Here is a 6,000-nt window from a genome sequence, read left to right on the forward strand (position 1 = left end):
CCCTATCAGTGTACAAATCCAGGGTGTCTGTGTATATACATACACATTCACACACCTATCCACCCATCAGTCTCTCTCCCTCTCCACACATATGGATTCACACTGATATTTCCAGTTTAAATCCAACACCACCTTTTTAGTGGTGCATTCTAATTTTTCCCCTTTCCGTATTTGTAATTTTCTTCAACGGTGATCGAGTTGACTCTCATTACTCTTAATTTATTTACTTATTTTTTCACTGTACCAGTGTATAATCAATCCCCACTTCCAGCCCCCATGCGGACACCCTCTCTACCACACTAGAGCTCTGGCCCCCTACTCAGAGCTACTGTGGCTCCATTTCCCCTTCACATTTGCTCTTACCTAATGGCTTTAAGACTTAATTGTTCAGAGAGGAAAAGGAAGGGAAAGAAGAAGGAAATGAAATGATGAGGTCAAAAGTTACCTGAAGAGTAAGTCAGCATGAGAGATGATCAGGTAAATAGAAGCTTTATTGGAAATTTCTCACAAGATATGAGGTAGGAGGAAATTTAAAAAATAGTAGTTAAATATCAAAGTCGAGGTGAACCTAGTGAATATATGAATTACCAAAAATGTTTCTAAAAAGAGGCATTCTCTGAAGCAATGGAACAATTAGATATTATTCTTGGGATATCTCTAGACACAAATTTGAAGGAAGGAAGGGTTATTTTGAGCAAGTCTCATTTATTTATTAATGCATTCACTTGTTCATGTATTCATTCAAGTATTTGAGTGCTTATGATTTGTCAGACATCACAAGACATGAGAAATACAACGATAATAATTGGTTTTCTGACCTTTCTTTCCCTTCTAATTATTTTTCTTCAGCCTATTCCCATCCTAATAACTTGTTATTGTATCTGGTCAAAAAGAACAATGTTTAATAGCTTGTTTGTATCTTCATCAACACTGTATCAGTGATTTACCTATCCCAGATGGATTTGAATTTTATAATGTGATGGTAGGGGGAGGATGCAGAGAGATTGTGGAATATCAGCCACTATGGCAGTATTGTTGTTGGAAATATTTAACAGTTCAGCAGAAGATTAATAAAAACAGATGGTAGTTATCAACCACTGGTGCATCCATATGGGTATACCGACTAAATATTAACTCTGAATTTGGAGTAATTGAGAAAGGAAAGAAACAATTCAGAATATAGTATAGGTTGGAGACCAAAGTATGTATCTGGGAATACATGAGTACAGCACACCCTGAGCTTGGAAAAAGCCAAAGAATTGAGAACATGAGCCCTAAGACAATAAGGCAGATGAATAAAGGGTGTCTCATGATGGAAGGGCTTGTTCACTGAGGAGGTGACATTTGGGTCCAGATATTAAAATTTCTCTGTATAGGAACCAAGTAGAAAACAGATATTGAAATTTGGGGTTGGAGAGAAAGTTTCTTTTTTTTCAGCTTTATGTAGGTGTATTTAATATTTTTTAAATTGCACATATTTAATGTATACCATATGATGAGCTTGGACATATGCATATATTGGTGATATCACCATAATCAAGATAGTAAACATATCCATATTCATCACCTCCAAAATATTTCTCGTGTCCCCTTGTCTTTTTGTGTATGTGTGGTAAGAGTAGTTAACATAAGATCTGCCCTCTTAGTATGTTTTTAAGTATATAATATTGTTTAACTATAGTCACTGTATTGTATAGCAGATGTCTAGAACTTATTCATCTTGGGTAATTGTAACTTTATGCCCCTTGAACAATATAGATGGACTTGGGGACATTATGTTAAGTGAAATAAGCCAGTCACAGAAGGACAAATGAGGTATATAAAATAGTCAAACTCCTAGAAATATTTCTGTGAGTGATGGTTGACAGGGAAGGAGAAAGAAGGGTGGTGGGGAGTAGGGAATTGTTGTTCAAAGGGAGAATGCTTTCTTCTTTTTTTAATGTTTATTTATTTATTTTGAGAGGGGGGAGGGACAGAGAGAGAGGAAGAGAGAGAATCCCAAGCAAGACCCAGGCTGTCAGTGCAGAGCCTGATGTAGGGCTCGACCTCAGGAGCTGTGAGACCATGACCTGAGCTGAAATCAAGAGTTGGGATGCTTAATTGACTGAGCCACTCAGGTGCCCCAGGAGAATGCTTTCTATATGTAATTTCCAAAAATGTGTTTCATAGATCATTTACTGTTAATTAAATCTCATCCTAAAACTATTGTTTCTAGAAGTGAAAATAATATCCATCTTCCAGCATTCTGTGAGTCCCACATGCTGTGGGTGGTGCCAGTGCTGAAATGCATGGTAACTTTCCAAAGAGCTACCGAAGTCTTGTGGGTGAGGCTTATTCTGCATAAAAAATGGATTTCATCTAGTCATTCAGCAGATACTTTCTGAGTATATGCTGTGCATTGGGCTAAGTGGTATATGCATCTATTACTTTTGGGAAGATAGTGGCCTGATCTGAATGTATCTTGGGTTCTCTCTGTTCCCATCTCCAACCAATATCCCTCTCCTAGAAACAAGGCTACTGGCAGCAGCAGGCCTCTGGCTGTGAGGGGAGTCCCTGCCTCTGAGAGAGTCTGGGTGGGGAGCAGTACTGGTTTGCCTAAGACTATCCTGGCTTTAACACTGAAAGTCCAATGTCCCAGGAAACTGCAAAGTCTCAGAAAAACTGGGACAGTTGGCCACCACAGTAAGGAAAGCTGGGCAGGGATTTTTTTTCCCCCCAGGCCAATACACCAGGCTGGAGCCTGGAATGTGGTGCCAAATAGGACAATGGGAAGGGCCTGGCCAGTAGAGACCAATGCACCTCCAAAGTAAGGCTGGTATATTTAACTTTATGAAAATTAAAAATATTTGCATGGCCAAAATATCATGCAAAAAGTTAATAGGCACATTATTAGACTTGAGAAAACTGTATTTCCAATTAGGTGATTAGGTGCCAAAGGATTACATGGTTGGCTCTGAGAATACAATATTTAGCAGGTAGCTTCCAGACCAGAGAATGAGATAGTCATGTAATATTAATTACATGAGTTTATTACTCTGAGAAGTTGCATAAGTGAAACATTTCAGGAAGCTGTGTGACTATGTTGCATCAGGGCTTCTCTGAAGAGGTAACATGACAGCTGATGAAGGAGAAGCCAGAAGGACTGTGGTGACATTTCTGGATTGGGGTAAGGAGTGAAAACAAGAAGGAGAGAAATCTAGAGTGAGGTCAAAGTGTAACCTTAGCTTCAAGGAATCCTGCTCTATTAATGACAAATTACATAAAAGAATATCATTTGGTGGTTTCATAAACGTGTAAATATTTCAAAATCATCAAATCATACACTTTAAACATGTGCAGTTTATTACAGATTAGTTGTTCCTCAATGAAATTGTAAAAAACAAACAAAAAAACATAATTTGAACTAGATCATAGCATAACAGGGAGAATCACTTACATTAAAGTTTTGGATTTTATACCAAGGACACTGAGAAGCCACTTGAGGCTGTTAAGTAGAGGGGAGACCTAATTACATCTGTGAACATTTAGTACATATACTAATCATGATAGCTATCTTTTCACCCATGCTAATTAACTGTCAGAGACTATTCTAGGCACTCAATTAATTCCTTTAATTTTACCCAACACTAGGAAGTTCTATTATCCTCATTTTACAGTGAGAAGGACTGAGGCAAAGAGAGGTTATGAAGCTTACTAAGGTTCACTCTGATTCCAGAGCCCGTATGCTCAACCATTATGCCCCACTGCCTCTCAGTTCTATTTTAGCTGCTGAGGGAAGAGTAACATTCCCATGCGCAAAGCATACAATAGTTGGCAAGACGCTTTTACCACATGATCTCATTTAATGCTTCTGATGACATAAGAAGCTAGGAATTTTTTAATGTTCCTTTTACAGTGGAACAAACTGAGGATCAGAAATATTTAAGTTTTCCTGGTGTTCTCTTTGCAACCCCTGCTTGCTAATGTCAAGGAAAAAATACCCTGGTTGGAATAAATAGACAGGGAAGACTTTATTCAAGACTATTAGAATAGGGGAAAGAGATTACACTCATCTTGGCTACGATAAAAGGCGGGAGAGTTTTTAAGCGCTGGGATAAGCAGGTGGAAGACGATTAGAGGGAATTAGGCGGCAGGGTGGTCTATATAATTAAGCCATCTGGGTTTGCTAATTGATACTTATTGAAGTTAGGTACCTACCCTCCCACAGAGACTGGGAAATAGGGCACTGTCTTTCTTGATGATTACATTTTAAAGGGATTGACTCGCAGGTCCTTCAGAAAGACATTTGCTGGGTTGTAAAACTGGCAAGGGGCTTGGAGAAGATCTACATTTCAAAGGGGTGAAAATGCTTTAAGAAAAAGGGCCCATGATCAAGAAGAAACCTGTCTAAAATTTAATCAGGCTGAAGGCCAGAGTAAGTCCATCTTGGTCATGAACTCTATGTCCTACGCTAAGGGTAAGGGTATTCATGTTCAATGATGCCAAATAATAGTGCAGTTTATAAAAATCACCAGCATAAATAAGTACTCTAGGAGACTCTTCCTTTTCTTTTTAGGTCCTGCTTGATTCACTTCCTCCAGGAAGCCTCCCCAGCCTTGCACTGTGGCATGCTCTTGTTTCCTTTCAAAATGCCACATCTGCAAATAGTTGTCTTAGGCCTGTCATGCTGTGGGGCTGTCAGCTCTCATGGTGTGGGGCTGGGAAGGTCTTATACGTGGCTCTGTCCCTACTAAGAATATTGTCTGGCGCTCAGTAACTGAACCATTCATGTTTCCTTAGCGATCAGGTGAGCAAATGAGTCAGGGAGGGATGAATGTACGAAAAGAAGAGATCAAGGATATAGCTGACTTTGAGCTACACCCTTAAAGATTTCCTTTAGTGCAAATTTAATTTATTCCATAAACCTGTGTTCTTGGTGTGTGTGTGTGTGTGTGTGCGCGTGTGTGTGTGTGTGCGTGCACACACACGCACACGCTATCATCACTGGCAGACTGAGGGTTCTACAGAGGTAGGAACTACACCTTTCCTCTCAGATTATGGTTCACCAAGGGAAGGGGATAATCCCACCCCCTTATCAGACTCTGGGTAGTCTTTCTATAAGTATAAATAAGGCTTGTTAAGTTATATTGCTGAGTGGATTTTTTTTTAATGAAAAGTGAATGTTTTAGCTATTTGTATAATTTATAAGTATACCTTTCCACTGATTTTGGGAATCTTAGTTCTTCATGAAAATAGTTTCCAATGAGAAGGTAATATATATTAGACTACTTGTGTTTCGATCATTCTAGAAAGCAAAACCCAGATAGAGCTGAAATTAAAACATCACATCCCTATTGAGTGTTCTATTGGGCATAGGTTAATGTAGTGATATGATCATTAGTGACAGCCCAAGTCACATAAAAACTCAGGCTTTTGAGCCACCACAACAAATACATTTGCCCTACAGAATGTTCAAAGCCATATGCTATTGATGAAAGAATACATGGAGTAATAAGATTTGGTCTCATTAAAAAGCCTGATTTTCCACATGTTACACTGAATGTTACACTGAACTTCTTTATACATTTGTGCTGTGTGGCTGGCTCAGGGAGCGGTACCTTGGTCCACTTTTTCCATTTTTCTCCTGTTGCCCATCCATGACACTCAGCATTTCATATAGTCAGCTGGACAGCTCAATGCCTCTTCATAGCCACAGAACCCTCTCTGGTTTTGGGTGTGATAGGAAGTGTAATGAGATAAAAACAGCTAACTGAGTAAAACTACAACAAAACCCACCACACAACAACTGACATCTGGCATTTTATTTTTTAATTTTTTTTATGTTTATTTATTTATTTTGAGAGAGAGAATGCTAAGCAGGGAGGGGCAGCGGGAGGCATTTGGTATTTTAATGGTAGTCAGGTGTCAGCTAAGGCAAGGGAGTTTGATATTCCAGCATTAAAAATGGCAGTAGTAGAGGTATCTTTTATTAGTTCAGAAAACAAAAATTTTTTTTCAATA

The sequence above is a fragment of the Panthera onca genome, chromosome E1, assembly GCF_046562875.1.
Source record: "Panthera onca isolate mPanOnc1 chromosome E1, mPanOnc1 haplotype 2, whole genome shotgun sequence".
Classification (NCBI taxonomy): domain Eukaryota; kingdom Metazoa; phylum Chordata; class Mammalia; order Carnivora; family Felidae; genus Panthera; species Panthera onca.